Source organism: Lathyrus oleraceus, chromosome 5 (genome assembly GCF_024323335.1).
Source record: "Lathyrus oleraceus cultivar Zhongwan6 chromosome 5, CAAS_Psat_ZW6_1.0, whole genome shotgun sequence".
NCBI classification, from domain to species: domain Eukaryota; kingdom Viridiplantae; phylum Streptophyta; class Magnoliopsida; order Fabales; family Fabaceae; genus Lathyrus; species Lathyrus oleraceus.
The window spans coordinates 95,761,308-95,778,839 of record NC_066583.1 but is presented as its reverse complement, the minus strand read 5'-3'; the positions used below and the strand labels follow the sequence as shown (position 1 = coordinate 95,778,839).

General features: G+C 34.2%; 1 long non-coding RNA gene across 1 annotated transcript; it reads right to left on the bottom strand.

Annotated features, from left to right (window-relative positions):
• Window positions 1-13,204: 13,204 nt before the first annotated feature.
• On the bottom strand, window positions 13,205-14,465 carry LOC127084706 (uncharacterized). Its single transcript, XR_007788774.1, has 2 exons — window positions 13,902-14,465; window positions 13,205-13,441 (listed from the first exon to the last, which is right to left on the bottom strand). It is a non-coding gene; the product is annotated as an uncharacterized LOC127084706 (long non-coding RNA).
• Between the last annotated feature and the right edge of the window lie 3,067 nt (window positions 14,466-17,532).

Genomic DNA, 17,532 nt, shown 5'->3' with positions numbered 1-17,532 from the left:
TCACGAACGTTGAATGATGACAATGCCTCTACTCAGTCCACACGAACGGATTCCTTCAATCTCATTTCTAGCTGCTACGAATGAAGGCTTTGAGTGAGTGAGAGAGAGAGAGAGAGAGAGAGAGAGAGAGAAACGAAATTACAACTGCACAAATGCTTCTGCACAAGGGTTCTATTTATATAACCACTTGTGTGGGCTGCAAGCTAAAATGTCCACTTAAGTGTATGTGGCCCATATCTTATAATATGCCAAAATCACTTAAGCGCGTGGTACCTTACCATATTTCGTATTCTACTTAAGTACACCGTACCTTACGATGTTCTACAATTCACTTAAATGCATCGTACCTTATAGTGTTCCTTAGTTACTTTATCTCTCATCAATTCGTCCTTTTGTGTGTGACCCTGTAGGTTTTCGCGGCATTGACAATTATATTAAATCACGTATTTAACATAATAAACAGTAAGCAATATCTAGCAATACATCACTGCTACCCTAGACACGAAAATGTCATGTGACCTGACAAATCCTTTTATGATAATACTTATATGTATAATTACCCATTTGCCCTTATGTCTATATTGAACACAAGGCATATACCGTGTCATCCTTGTCCAGTTCAATATTGGGGCCGTAGACATTTATCCTGTTACGCAATATGGTCAAATTCCATCTAGGTCACTAATGTCTCTCAGCATGCTTCGTGGGGTACCCATCAACTGTCTTTATGGTCATCCAGTTACGGACAATGTTTAATCAGTAATAAAACACTCGACTCTACATCTAGGATCCATAGTGGTTTCAGATCGAAGGGTGGTATACACCACTATCACCATGAGAATAACTTATGACATTTTGCATAACATTTTATATAGTATTCTCATTGCGGGTCAATCCAGTATAAATATTACTCTTAATATTCATACATATGTTTAAGACTTGATAACTCTTTATCCATGATCCATGAGATGTGATCATCAGTCTATATACATGATAGTCTTAATGCTTTAATGTTATCACATTTTACAATAAAGCTCGACTACGGATACTTTAAGAATAATGTCCTTATGTTTAATGGGATCTCATGATTAAGTCACACTTGATACATTAGACGGACAAGCTATTCTAGGGACTTTATTAAACAAACATAATAAAGAAAAAAACTTTTATTATTAATAAATAATTCTATACAAGTACCAAAAGTATTGGCCTCTAGGGCTTACACCAACAATCTCCCACTAGCACTAGATCCAATCAGGCATACCCCTAATGCCCATAGATCTAGTATGGCCACCATGCTTCTACTACGCAAGAGGCTTTGTTAGTGGGTCAACAATATTGTCAAGTGTAGGTACTCTGCATATTTTCACGTCTCCTCTATCAATTATCTCTCGAATGAGGTGATAACGCATAAGTATGTGTTTGGATCGTTGGTGAGATCTAGGCTCCTTAGCTTGTGTGATAGCACCATTGTTATCACAATAGAGATCAATGGGATCCACAATGCTATCAAATATGCCAAGTTCACTAATGAACTTTTCGATCCAAACATCTTCCTTTGTTGTACTTGAGGCAGCAGTATACTTAGCCTCGGTTGTAGAATAAGCAACTGTATCTTGCTTTGAACTTTTCCAGCTCACAGCGCCACCGTTTAAGCAAAACACATAACCAGATTGCGATCTAAAGTCATCCTTATCTGTCTGGAAGCTAGCATCGGTGTATCCAATTACAACAAGCTCTTCCTGACCTCCATATATCAAGAATGAGTCCTTAGTCCTTCTCAAATACTTAAGGATATTCTTGACAACTACCCAATGAGCATCACCTGGATCAGATTGGTACCTACTTGTTGCACTTAAAGCATACGAGACATCTGGTCGAGTACATAACATGGCATACATGATAGATCCTATTGCAGATGCATATGGAATCTTATTCATGTGATCCCTTTCTTCCTTAGTTGAAGGGGATTGTGTTTTTGATAGACACAAGCCATGTTGCATAGGTATGAATCCTTTCTTGGAATCATGCATATTAAAGCGTCTCAGCACTTTGTATATATATGTACTCTGACTTAGGCCAAGCAGTTTTTGTGATCTATCTCTATAGATCTTGATTCCTAATATATAGGCTTCTTCTCCTAGGTCCTTCATAGAAAAGCATTTCCCCAACCAAGACTTTACTTGTTGCAGGGTAGGGACATCGTTTCCAATGAGTAATATGCCATCTACGTATAATACCAGGAAAATGATCATGCTCCCACTAACCTTCTTGTAGACACAAGGCTCATCTCCTTTCTTGATGAATCCATATTGTTTTACTCTTTCATCAAAATGAAGATTCCAGCTTCTGGAAGCTTGCTTCAATCCATATATTGATCTTTGTAACTTACATATCTTTTGGGCTTCTCCTGGTATGTCAAATCCTTCAGGCTGTGTCATGTACACATCCTCAAGAAGATTCCCATTAAGGAAAGTAGTTTTGACATCCATCTGCCATATTTCATAATCATGATATACAACAGTAGTAAGTAAAATCCGAATAGATTTAAGCATTTCAACTGGTGAAAAGGTTTCACCATAGTCAACCCCATGAATTTGTTTATATCCTTTTGCAACCAGTCTTGCCTTATAAGTATGTACCTTACCATCCATGTCAGTCTTCTTTTTGGAGACCCACTTGCATCCTATAGGGTTAACTCCTACATGAGGCTCTACCAAGGTTCAAACTTGGTTTGTGTACATGGAATCCATTTCAGATTTCATGGCTTCTAGCCACTTCTCAGACTCGAGACCAGTTATGGCCTCTTGGTAGGTCACAGGCTCATCTTGATCCATGAGTACTACATCACCTTGATCAGTTATGAGATATCCATATCTCTCAGGTAGGTGATGTATCCATCTTGACCTACGTTGGTCTTGTTCAACTTGAGGAGGTTGCTCTTCCACAACTATTTGTGTTTCCTGCTCTAATTCCTCTATATGTGTATTAATGCTTTGTGATTCTTGAATTCTTTAAGCTCTACTTTCCTCCCACTGATTCCTTTGGAAATAAAATCCTTTTCTATGAAAACTCCAGTTTGAGCGACAAACACTTTGCCCTCAGAAGGATTGTAAAAGTAATACCCTCTTGTTTCTTTAGGATACCCCACAAATAAACATTTGTCATATTTGGGCTCAAACTTAGTTGAAATTTGTTGTTTCACATAAACTTCGCAACCCCAAATCTTCATGTAAGACATATGTGATTTCTTACTACTCCATATCTCATATGGTGTCTTCTCAACCTTTTTGGATGGAACACGGTTAAGTGTGTAAGCTGTTGTCAATAGTGCATGTCCCCAAAAGGAATTTGGAAGATCGGCGTGACTCATCATGGATCGGATCATGTCTAACAAGGTTCAATTTCTTCTCTCAGATACACTGCTCCATTGAGGCGTTCCAGGAGGAGTAAGTTGGGATAGGATCCCACACTCTTTTAGATGGTCATCAAACTCTAGGCTTAAATACTCACCACCTTGATCTGATTGAAGAGTTTTAATATTCTTATCTATTTGGTTTTGTACTTCATTCTTGAATTCCTTGAACTTTTCAAAGGACTCTGATTCGTGTTTCATTAAATACACATAACCATATCTACTAAAATCATCAGTAAATATGATTAAGTACTGAAAACCTCCTCTGGCTGGTATGTTCAATGGTCCACATACATAAGCATGTATGAGGGCCAAAAGATCATTAGCTCTTTCACCTTTTCATGTGAATGAAGACTTTGTCATCTTTTCAATTAAACAATATTTACATGTCTCATATGATTCATACTCAAAAGAGTCCAAGAGTCCATCTTTATGGAGTTTGGAAATGCATTTCTCATTTATGTGGCCTAATCGACAATGCCAAAGGTAAGTTGGTTTTAACTCATTAGTTTTCATCCTTTTAGTATTAATGTTATAAATTGGCATTTCAAGATCAAGGACATATAGTCCATTGTTCATTTGTGCAGTAGCATAAAATATATCATTCAAACAAATGGAGCAACAATTATTCTTTATTATAAATGAAAAACCAAACTTGTCTAAACAAGAAATAGAAATAATATTCCTGCTAATTGCAGTTACATTATAATAGTTCTCTAACTGAATTATTAAACCACTAGGTAAAGTCAATACATAAGTTCCTACGGCTAAAGCAGCAACCTTTGCTCCATTGCTAACTCGTAGGTCAACTTCACCTTTTGCCAAATCTCTACTCCTTTTTAGCCCCTACACATTGGTACAAATGTGATAACCGCATCCAGTATCTAATACCTATGATGCCGAAGTAGATAAATTAATTTCAATAACAAAAATACCTGAAGTTGAAGTGTCTACTCCATTCTTCTTATCTTCCAGGTACTTTGGGTAGTTTTTCTTCTAGTGTCCAGTCTTACCGCAATGGAAGCAGGTGCCTTCCTTTGCAATGCCTCCACTAGGCTTCAAAGAAGCAACAGTGGGTTTGGGTTTGGCAACTTCCTTGCCTTTCCCTTTATCACCCTGCTTGGTGGGTCTTTTATTCTGTCTATTTCCATTTCCGATCATTAGAATGGACTTCCCTTTTGACTTCAAATTCTGCTCAGCAGTTCTTAACATGGCTAGCAGTTCAGGAAGAGATTTGTCCATATCATTCATATTGAATTTAAGGATAAATTGACTGAATCTATCTGGCAACAATTGCAAGATCAAATCAGTCGCAAGTTCCTTTCCGAGGGGAAAACCCAACCTCTCAATGTTCTCCACATACCCAATCATCTTGAGCACATGAGGACCTACAATGGGCTCCCTAAGCTAACTTGCCTTAAAAAAGGGCTTTTGAAACTTCAAACCTTACATGCCTTGCTTGCTCTTGATAGAGCATCTTCAGGTGTTCGATCATATCGAACGTTGTCATGTTCTCATGTTGCTTTTGCAACTCTGAGTTCATGGTAGCTAGCATGAGGCAAGCAATTTCATTGGCATCATCGACATGCTTCTTATAAGCATCTCTTTCTTACTTAGGTGCAGAACTAGGAGGTTCCTCTTCAGGAACAGGTTTCTCCAAGACATACAACTTTCTATCATGTTTGAGGACAATCCTCAGATTTCGGTGCCAATACAGAAAATTTGTCCTAGACAATTTTTCCTTGTCAAGGATTGATCGCAAAATGTTGTTAGAGGTGTTTGTTGTCATGGTAATCTACATGAAAATAATGAATATATAAGTATCAATAACATATTTAATTAGGCCTTTAATTAAATATGCTCCCACTATTTTACTCAAAACAAATGACCCTCACCATTTGATTCGGAAAATCCCGTTGGAAGATTTTCTAGTGGGTCGAGATCCACATTTCACTTTGTTTTAAGTCCGCATAGGCAGATTACACAAAACTAGGTTATTTAGGTAGGAACTCCTTCCAATTGTATCTAATACAACCCTCGAATATTTTAGTTGGGTGAATAACTCCTTATTCCAATCCATCACATGGATCATTTCCAACTCTTGCTTCTAAACATATATAATCTTATTATAATTTGTTTAGTTATGTCTGACCCATTGTTTTAGAAATTGGATATTACAATTATCCTATCGCACCTTACTAATATAGAACATGCACTTCGCGTAGGAGAAACCTACATTATTTGATACTAGTCTTGATGGGTGCTAAAACTTGGAAAGCATAAACTTAATATTTAATTTGAGGGAATTTACAATAATTCTGATCTCACCGATTTATTTATCATATAAATCTCCTCTCACATGCATCAACATACATACAAAATAAAACAATTATGACCCCTAGTGCAATTGTTCTCCCAAGCCAATGAGAGAACATAAGCTATCCTAATAACGATCTAAGTTTCTCCAAGCAAGATCTTCAAGGTTGTCCTCCTTTTTATATTGTATTCTTCTCTTTCTTCATAACATTACATTACATAAAAGAAACTCGTTTTACATACGAGGGAGTGAGATGAGAAAAGAAGTTACATTAAGAGATTAAAAGAGAGGCACGACACGCAGGTCGTATTTTAAAATCCCAAAACAAAATAAAGGAAAACTAAGGTCATAACCGATCATCACAAGACAATAATAATAAACACATTATTATTATTAATTTAAATTCTATTAATTAATTAAAACCAAATTAAATTTCGGCAACCGATCACACTACACAGAGTTAGCCGGGGGTTCCGTTGCCCGGTCAACGGACGGTGGTTCCGCTGACCGTTCAGCGGACAGGGGTCAAGGGGGCAGCACCCCCTTGAAGGGTTGTTAGGGGAAGCGTCCTGACGCAAAATTTTAATGGACAATTCATTTCAAATCGACGTCGTTTTTCGCATTAACACTTGATACTTTAAAGCACAACTCTTGCGCAGTCACAACCCTAATCGCATAACTCTTTGACAGCACAACCCTTGTGCTGTCATGAACCCTAATGCACCAATTTCAGACCATTAAACACACCTCGATTGTTAATTCAGTATGATTAATCAACACGTCATTGCTTTACCATACTAATGTCGGATCAAGAAGCAAATGACCATTGATCGCTCAAAGGAAAACAACCATGAAGTGTTTGAAAGAACAAAACAGAAACAGTATATCATATATACCGTATTTTGCATCAGGATTACTTATATCATATATATAACTTGATTGATCTCAATTGTGTAACCTATGGATGATCGATATATCGCTGCTTCACCATACTAACATCGGAATCCAAAGCATAGTTAACATCAACCATCCAAATCGTACACACATGATGCCAAATTTGATTACTCGTTTATTCTTTGATTCATTTTGTCTTTTAATCGTATTAATACAAAAAATACAGAAAATAAACAGCTATCAGATGCATGGTTTTGTAAGTGGCTCTGATACCACTGAAGGAGAATAACAATCTGAAACGCAATGAAACTTTAAAAAAATCTCCGTTAGTGATCCTTACGAATGGGCATGATCATTGATAGAATCGTTACCTCTTATGACGATTGAAACCTTTGATGCAGATCTAAGGAGCGATCACGAACGTTGAATGGTGACAATGCCTCTACTCAGTCCATACGAACAAATTCCTTCAATCTCAGTGCTAGCTGTTACGAATGAAGGCTTTGAGTGAGTGAGTGAGTGAGAGAGAGAGAGAGAGAGACGAAATTACAACTGCACAAATGCTTATGCACATGGGTTCTATTTATAGAACCATTTGTGTGGGCTGCAAGCTAAAAAGCCCACTTAAGTGTATGTGGCCCATATCTTATAATATGCCAAAATCACTTAAGCGCGTGGTACCTTACCATATTTCGTATTCTACTTAAGTACACCGTACCTTACGATGTTCTACAATTCACTTAAATGCATCGTACCTTATAGTGTTCCTTAGTTACTTTATCTCTCATCAATTCGTCCTTTTGTGTGTGACCCTTTAGGTTTTTGCGGCATCGGCAATTATATTAAATCACGTATTTAACATAATAAACAGTGAGCAATATCTAGCAACACATCACTGCTACCCAAGACACGAAAATGTCATGTGATCTGACAAATCCTTTTGTGATAATACTTATATGTATAATTAAACATAAGGCATAGACCATGTCATCCTTGTCCAGTTCAATATTGGGCTCGTAGACATTTATCCTGTTACGCAAGATGGGAAAATTCCATCTAGGTCACTCATGTCCCTCAGCATGCTTCGTGGGGTACCCATAAACTATTTTTATGGTCATCCAGTTACGAACAACGTTTGATCAGCAATAAAGCACCCGACTCTACATCTAGGGTCCATAGTAGTTTCAGGTCGAAGAGTGGTATACACCACTATCACCATGAGAATAACTTATGACACTTTGCATAACATTCTATATAGTATTCTCATTGCGGGTCAATCCAGTATAAATATTACTCTTAATATTCATACCTATGTTTAAGACTTGATAACTCCTTATCCATGATCCATGAGATGTGATCAGCAATCTATATACATAATAGTCTTAATGCTTTAATGTTATCCCATTTCACAATAAAGCTCGACTACTAATACTTTAAGAATAATGTCCTTATCTTTAATGGGATCTCATGATTAAGTTACACTTGATACATTAAACGGACTAGATATTCAAGGGAATTTATTAAACAAACATAATAAAGAAAAAGCCTTTTATTATCAATAAATAATTCGATACAAGTACCAAAAGTATTGCCCTCTAGGGCTTACACCAACACAACTGAACTAAAACATCTCAGCATAAACTCATCATTTTTCCTCTTCATGACGCATTCATCATAAACTTAACAATAGTCAGAAATATATAATTCCTCGTCAATATTCATCGAATAGCATCAAACAACATCAAACAACCATAAAAAATAGAACATGTATTTAACTCTAACAACTTTTATTCATGGTTTAAGGCTTACAGTCATATCCTTTAAGATCTAAAGATAACCCCAATTTAACTCAATTACTTATCAAACTCAACTGTAAACATATATGTAACCTAAATCCCAATTATTTATAACTATATAGTCAAAATCCTTATATTACTCTATGGGCTCCAAAACTCCCGCATTTCTAAACATTCTCTTTTGATTCCTTAATTTTACCTTTTACTTAAGTTTAAAATAGTATTTTGATATGATACCAAGGTTTTAAACAACTCTATTGACAACACTTAATAGTTTAATCTAAACATAAAAAGTATAACTCTAATAACTTCAAAGATTTGTAAATTAAACTCGAAATTTCAAAAACACGGAAAATGAAACATATGAAACAAAATTGAAATGACTCGAAACTCGTCGAATAGGAATGAGAAATCCGTCATCGTCGATCCAGCCATCCGACTCGCACCAACCACCGCCACTAATTTTTGGCAATCTGCTGCTGCCACTGACTTCTGGCAAACCGCCGCCACTGCCGTGAAGGAGAATGGCGATCCAAAACGCAACGGAATTTAAAATTTCTCCTTTAATAATCCTTACGAATGGGCATGATCAGTGATAGAATCGTTACCTCTTGTGGCGATTGTAACCTTTGATGCAGATCTACGGAGCGATCACGAACGTTGAACAATGACAACGCCTCTACTCAGTCCACACGAACGGATTCCTTCAATCTCAGTGCTAGCTGCTACGAATGAAGGCTTTGAGTGAGAGAGAGAGAGAGAAACGAAATTGCAACTGCACAAATGCTTCTACACAAGGGTTCTATTTATAGAACCACTTGTGTGGGCTGCAAGCTAAAAAGCCCACTCAAGTGTATATGGCCCATATATTATAATATGCCAAAATCACTTAAGCGTGTGGTACCTTACCATATTTTGTATTCTACTTAAGTACACCGTACCTTACGATGTTCTATAATTCACTTAAGGGCACCGTACATTACAGTATTCCTTAGTTACTCTATCTCTCATCAATCCGTCCTTTGTGTGTGACCCTGTAGGTTTTCGCGGCATTGGCAATTATATTAAATCACGTATTTAACATAATAAACAGTGAGCGATATCTAGCAACACATCACTGTTGCCCAAGACACGAAAATGTCATGTGATCTAACAAATCCTTCTATGATAATAATTATGTGTATAATTACCCTTTTGCCCTTATGTCTATATTGAACACAAGGCATAGACTGTGTCATCCTTATCTAGTTCAATATTGGGCCCATAGACATTTATCCAGTTACGCAGGATGGACAAATTCCATCTAGGTCACTCATGTCCCTTAGCATGCTTCGTGGAGTATCCATCAACTGTCTTTATGGTCATCCAGTTACGGACAATGTTTGATCAGCAATAAGGCACTCGACTCTACATCTAGGGTCCATAGTGGTTTCAGGTCGAAGGGTGGTATACACCATTATCACCAAGAGAATAACTTATGACACTTTGCATAACATTCTATATAGTATTCTCATAGCGGGTCAATCCAGTATAAATATTACTCTTAATATTCATACCTATGTTTAAGACTTGATAACTCCTTATCCATGATCCATGAGATGTGATCATCAGTCTATATACATAATAGTCTTAATGCTTTAATGTTATCCCACTTCACAATAAAGCTCGACTACAGATACTTTAAGAATAGTGTCCTTATGTTTAATGTGATCTCATGATTAAGTCACACTTGATACATTAAACGGACTATCTATTCTAGGGACTTTATTAAACAAACATAATAAAGAAAAAGCCTTTTATTATTAATAAAGAATTTCAGCGACTGATCACACTATGCAGAGTTAGCCGGGGGTCCGCTCCTCGGCCTAAAATTTTAATGAACAATTCATTTGAAATCGACGTCGTTTTTCGCATCAACACTTGATACTTTAAAGCAAAACTCTTATGCAGTCACAATCCTAATCGCATAACTCTTTGACAACACAACCCTTGTGCCGTCATTAACCCTAATGCACCAATTTCACACCGTCAAACACATCTCGATTGTTGATTCAGTATGATTGATCAATATGTCATTACTTCACCATACTAATGTCGGATCAAGAAGCAAACGACCATTGATCGCTCAAAGGAAAACAACCATTAAGTGTTTGAATGAATGAAACAGAAACAGTATATCATATATACCATATTTTGCATCGGGATTACTTATATCATATATATAACTTGATCGATCTCAATTTAATTACTCGTTTATTCTTTGATTCATTCTGTCTTTTAATCGTATTAATACATAAAATAAACAGCTATCAGATGCATGGTTTCGTAAGTGGCTCTGATACCACTGAATGAGAATGGCGATCCAAAACGCAGCGGAATTTAAAATTTCTCCTTTAATGATCCTTACGAATGGGCATGATCAGTTATAGAATCGTTACCTCTTGTGGCGATTGTAACCTTTGATGCAGATCTACGGAGCGATCACGAACGTTGAACAATGACAACGCCTCTACTCAGTCCACACGAACGGATTCCTTCAATCTCAGTACTAGCTGCTACGAATGAAGGCTTTAAGAGAGAGAGAGAGAGAGAGAGAGAGAGAGAGAGAGAGAGAGAGAGAGAGAGAGAGAGAGAGAGAGAGAGAGAGAGAGAGAAACAAAATTGCAACTGCACAAATGCTTCTACACAAGGGTTCTATTTATAGAACCACTTGTGAGGGCTGCAAGCTAAAAAGCCCACTCAAGTATATATGGCCCTGTCATACCCCAATTTTGTCCGGCCATTTGTGGTTTACCCATGAGATCTCTTTGTTTCAAAGGCCCATTTGCATAAGTGTGTTCATAATCTAAAATGTGGTTTGAATCTTTTTACATTACTAATCGAAAACCTATTTATTTATTAGTAAATATTAAGAGCCATGTTATTATTTCTATGATCACTATTTACTAGTCCATTTACATATCCCAAATATTTATGCCAAGTTCTAAGTTCTTCATAGGTGCCCAAATTAAATTTGCATTTTTTTTAGGCATGTATGTGTTTGTTTTTAAATTAAAGTACCATATTTAGATTTATGTGTTGAAATTAGAATATGTGTTGTTTTTTAAATTAAAAGTTCCATATTTAGATTTTTGTGTTTAAATTAGAATATGTGTTGTTTTTTTAAATTAAAAGTTCCATATTTAGATTTTTGTGTTTAAGATAGAATTGTGTTGTTTTTTTAGATTAAAAGTTCTATATTTAGATTTTTGTGTTTAAATTAGAATATGTGTTGTTTTTTAAAATTAAAAGTTCCATATTTAGATTTTTATGTTTAAGATAGAATTGTGTTGCTTTTTAAATTAAGTCATTATATTTGATTTCTCTGTACTTAAGTTAAAAGTGTATTGTTTTTAAAAGTTGGAATTGCATTGGCATTTCTGGTCATAGTTAGGGCCTGTTTGATTCAATTTCAATTTTTTGTTTTTAAAAACTGTTTTATAAATTAGTTTTAAGAATTATTTTTAGGATGAAAACAAAATAAAAATTTATTTGGAAGCTTTGTTTTGTAAAACTATTTTTGAGATAATAAAAAAAAACTTGTTTGGTTGATTTGTTTTTAAAAACTAATTCAAATATTGTTTGATTTTTACTTTTAGAAATAGTGTGATTATAAATAAATGATAAAATATTATATATATTAAAGAGTTATTAAAAAAAGTATAAAATTATTTCAGTAATTAATTAAACTAATTTATTTTTTTAATTTTAAATTTTAAACAATTATTTTATAATTGAGAAAATGGATGATACATTGATAGTGTAAATTAATTTTACACTTTTGATCAATAACGATTATATCCCACTAAATCATATTAATTTTTTTTTAAAATTATTTATATGATATAGCAAAATGATATATTTTTATTGAATGATCGTGTAATTTTTTTTTACTAGGTTAGTACATCTCCATTAATCTCTTTATAATTTATTTTAATTTATTATAAAATACTATTTGCAAATTAATTTTATTCCAATCATATCATTTTCTTAAAAGCGATAAAATTTACAAATTATTATCTTACAATTTTACAAATTTCAATTTGTTTTCTATAAGTTAAATATTTTTGAATGTAATTTCACGGAATGTTCATGTCAAAATATAAACAATCACATAATGAATACATAAAAGAATGATAATTAAATTTTATTAAAAAAATAAAAAGTAGATAAATATATAATGTACATGTTATAAACATGAAAATATCCAACCAATTAAAATGTGTTCTCTTGTACAAACGTAATATTTTTTATTTGTTGAGTTTTTCCGATGCAAATAATTATCTTACGCATATGAGTATTACAAAAACATATTTTCTATTGCCAATTCATATTTAACAAATCAACATAATTACTATTAATAAAAAAAAATTACAAATTTTTCATGTGTTTTCAGTTTTTGTATTTTAAAAATTCAAAAGTAAAACAGCTTTTATTAGTTTTGGTTTTTTAGTTTTTAAAACTAAAAAACAAAAACAGTTTTCAAAACCACTTTTTTAAAAACTATTTATCAAATGAGTTTTTAGTTTTTCAATTTTCAAAAACTAAAAAACTATTTTTAAAAAGGGAATCAAACAGGCCCTTAGATTTTGATTAAATAATAACATACTAGAAACATTTTTGGTTGGATGTTCATGGTGGCCCAAGTAGGTTGCCAATTGAAATAAGATGACAAAATTCAAAATACTCTAATTGATTAGCATAAATAATTATTGAGTTAAGTTTTAAAAGCTTAAAAGGTAATTACATAATTAAAATTTAATTTAATAAGTTACAAATAATCCAAACACACATTTGTCTTAAAAAAAACTAAACTAAGTAATTACATTTTAATTAAGTGGAAATTTGCTGCAAATGGAAACAAATCCTAAAGACTAAAGCCAGGTAATCAAGATGAAAACCCCTTTGACTTGGGCGCGCCTCCAAGTGTGCTTTCTTATAGCCACCTCCCATTCCATCAAGTCATTTCAAACTTGTAACCTGCAAAGAGGAAAAATAGCTTAAATAAAAAGCACTTTTTAAAAGCACTTAAAGAACTGAAAAACAACTAATTAAATTACTAAGTTCAAAGCTTTATCCAGAGGATTAATTTGAACATCTAAAAAGGCATTGCAACAAATAGCTTAAAATAGAACAAATTAACAGAGATAAAATCCCACATAATCTGGGATGGGAAAATCGAAAAAAGGGGAGTTCTTAAGACTTAATTTTTTCTTCATAAACGGATTCATGAGATAACAGAGTTGGTTCACACATCAAGAACAACACAACAATTTTTCTGAACACCCTAGAAAACCCACACGAGATTACATAGAAGTATTTTTTCCAAACCCAGAACACAACAGCAAACGCACATAAACACAGCAAGAGATTATTTCTAAAAAAAAACCCAAAGCGCTTAACAGAGAAGAAGAAGGAGAAAAGTGATAAAGATACACACCTCACCTTGCCGAAATCTTAACGTCGGACTAGCTCCGATTTGGTATTTAAAATTCTCCTTTGCATGTTATGATATTATTGTCATATTTGTATTGCCTCATAGAACGTGACCCCCATGATTATTGCGTGAAGATGTTGTTGTATTTGGTTTGGTTTTGATTTAAAGATTTGGAGTCTTTTTTCTTGATTTTCTGATTTTGGATCTTGTTTGTTGTTGTTCTCGGTTTTTTTTGGAAATTTCACTGCGAGATTTAAGTTTATGGTTTTCCTTTGTGTTTGGGTAAGGTATGATTTTGGTTTGAGTTCCGGATACTCATGGCGGCATCACCGTGACAGTTCGTAACGGCCGCCGTTAAACTTGTGTCGTCCGTCATGATCGGTCTTTGCTTTCCCTAGCCTTGGATGTCCTAATTTTTGTTGTTCATAGGTCGAGAGGGTGAGGGTGAACTGAACGAAGAAGAGAGAAGAACTTTAGGGTTTACAAAGTGTTGTGAGCGGCTGGGAAATTGAAGAGAGAGAAAGGTTGTTGAAAAATAACGCTTCTTTTTCTTTTTTCCGTTTTAAGTTGACCTAGTTGGATTTGTCTCCAGGCCTTTCTGTTTTGGCCTATAAATCCCCCATAAACGTGCACCCCACCTTGCATTTTTTTAATCATAATTTTATTTAATTATTATCATTCTAATAATCAATCTACTACATATTTCATTTTAATTAGTGGGTCAGGTCATTTAGTTATAAACTAATTTAATGAATGTGATAATTTTCTTTTATTAATTAACAAAAGATCAAATTTAAACAGACCTAGAAAATTGAGTTAAATATTTTTATTGCATATCATAAACCATGCCTTCCATTATCACATATTTTCTTTCACTTAATTAAGTTGATTGATCAATTGAGATTTTGCCTAATTAATTAATTACTATTAGCTAATTTTAATTAACATGATTATTTGGCTTAAATAAATAATTTTTTATAATTAATTTTAATTAAGTTAATTAATCATTTGAGATTTTGCCTAATTAATTAATTATTATTAGCTAATTTTAATTAACATGATTATTTGGCTTAAATAAATAATTTTTGATAATTAGTTTTAATTAAGTTAATTAATCAATTGAGATTTTGCTTAATCAATTAGTTACTATTAACTAATTTTAATTAACATGATTATTCTGCTTAATTAAATGATTTTTGATAATTAGTTTTAATTAATTTAATTAATCAATTCCATCAAATTGTAATTAATTAATTTGGTTAATTAAATATTGATTTATTTATTTCGATCCAATTCGTCATTGATTCAAAATATCCAAACCAATTTCAAAAAAACAACAAGTCAAACAATTCTCGATTCAAAGTCGAGCCCATTTTCAAAACACCTCTGTAAGTTGATCGCTTGTAAAAGCATCGCCATCAACCTCACATGGCTTACTCTTGGGCTTTCTTACAATGAGACCTATTCGATTTTAATTAATCGATTAAATGGATTATTCACCAAATAAATTCAATTCATTCACAAGAATGCAAATTTTAGAACCTCGGTCCGACATCAAAAGTTAAATTAAAATACTTAATCGCACCTAAACAACACTTCATTTGAAAATGAAAAGGGGGATGGTTTTGAGTTTTCAACTCCTCTCCTCGATTATTTGAATACGAGTTTTCTTACTCGGTTAGTCAAATGGTCGTCATTTCTAAATCATTTAAGTACAAACAAATCAAACCCTTTTATAACAAGAAGCCAAAAGGGAGATAACTTTGAGTCTTCAATTTTTCTCCTCGACTATTTGAATACAAGTTCTCTTACTTGGTTAGTCAAATAATTGTCGTTCCTATACCAACTTCCAAACTCCGATTAAATCGAAATATTTTCACAATAAGCTAAATGAAAAGGGAGTTGACTTTGAGTTTTCAACTTCACTCCTCAATTGTTTGAATACGAGTTCTCTTACTCGGTCAGTCGAACAATTGTCATTTTTCCACCAACTCATAACCTAATTAAATCATTTTCATAACGAACTATACAAAAAGGGAGATGGTCTTGAGTCTTCAATTCCTCTTCTCAAATGCTTGGATATGAGTTGTCTTACTCAGCCATTCAAGTACTTGTCGTCTATTCTAAAATACATCGACCATACATAAACCTATTATTCAGATGAAACAGAAAGTGGTCTAGAGTCTTCTATTCCTTTTCCCGATTATTAGGATACGAGTTCTCTCACTCGATTATCCGAGTATTCGTCATCCGTTTAAAATACCTTAATCATCATTAAGATCCTTTCACAATTAAGGATGAAAAAGAAAGCGGTCTAGAGTCTTCTATTCCCTTTCCCGGCTGTTAGGATACGAGTTGTCTTACTCGACCATCCGAGTAATCGTCATCCAACCAAAAACATCTCAACCAATCAAAATATCCAATGTACCAACTTGTCACTTCCGTATGACCAGAACTCTTTTAAAAAAGAACACCATTTAATCATTTCTAATGCGCACAACAAACTAGTGTTTAAGCCTCCGCCGAGAGTAGACAAGCCAACGTTTAGCCTTTAGGATGCGATCTAAGCAGTCGTTCATTAAAAGACACCAACCAACCGTAGTTCCCCGAACTATGAATGCTCTGATTTCCTTATTATACCATAAGGATACGTAGGCAGGAGATTATTGTATCTTCGCGAGCACACTAATAAAAAACCTCCAATTTCCTTTTTTTGAGGTTCTCATCCATTTCTATTTTTAATAATTTTATAACATAAAGATAACAAACAAACATAAATTAACACTCGAAACACAAATTAGAACTAAAAGGTTCCCGTTGAGTACAACGGACGTAAGGGGTGCTAATACATTCCCTTTACGTAATCCACTCCCGAACCCGAATATGGTTGCGACGATCATTATTCTATTTTTCAAAGGTTTTATAGATATTTTCCTATCCCTTCATTGGGATAAATAAAGTTCGGTGGCGACTCTATTCGAACGTAAATTTTTCCGTGACCATCGTGAGGAATCGTATTTTTCGAGATGCGACAGGCCCATATCTTATAATATGCCAAAATCACTTAAGCGCGTGGTACCTTACCATATTTCGTATTCTACTTAAGTACACCGTACCTTACGATGTTCTACAATTCACTTAAGGGCACCGTACATTACAATATTCCTTAGTTACTCTATCTCTCATCAATCCGTCCTTTGTGTGTGACCCTGTAGGTTTTCGCGGCATTGACAATTATATTAAATCACGTATTTAACATAATAAACAGTGAGCGGTATCTAGCAACACATCACTGCTATCCAAGAGACGAAAATGTCATGTGATCTAACAAATCCTTTTGTGATAATAATTATGTGTATAATTACCCTTTTGCCCTTATGTCTATATTGAACACAAGGCATAGACCGTGTCATCCTTGTCCAGTTCAATATTGGGCCCATAGACATTTATCCTGTTACACAAGATGGGCAAATTCCATCTAGGTCACTCATGTCCCTTAGCATGCTTCGTGGAGTACCCATCAATTGTCTTTATGGTCATCCAGTTACGGACAATGTTTGATCAGCAATAAGGCACTCGACTCTACATCTAGGGTCCATAGTGGTTTCAGGTCGAAGGGTGGTATACACCATTA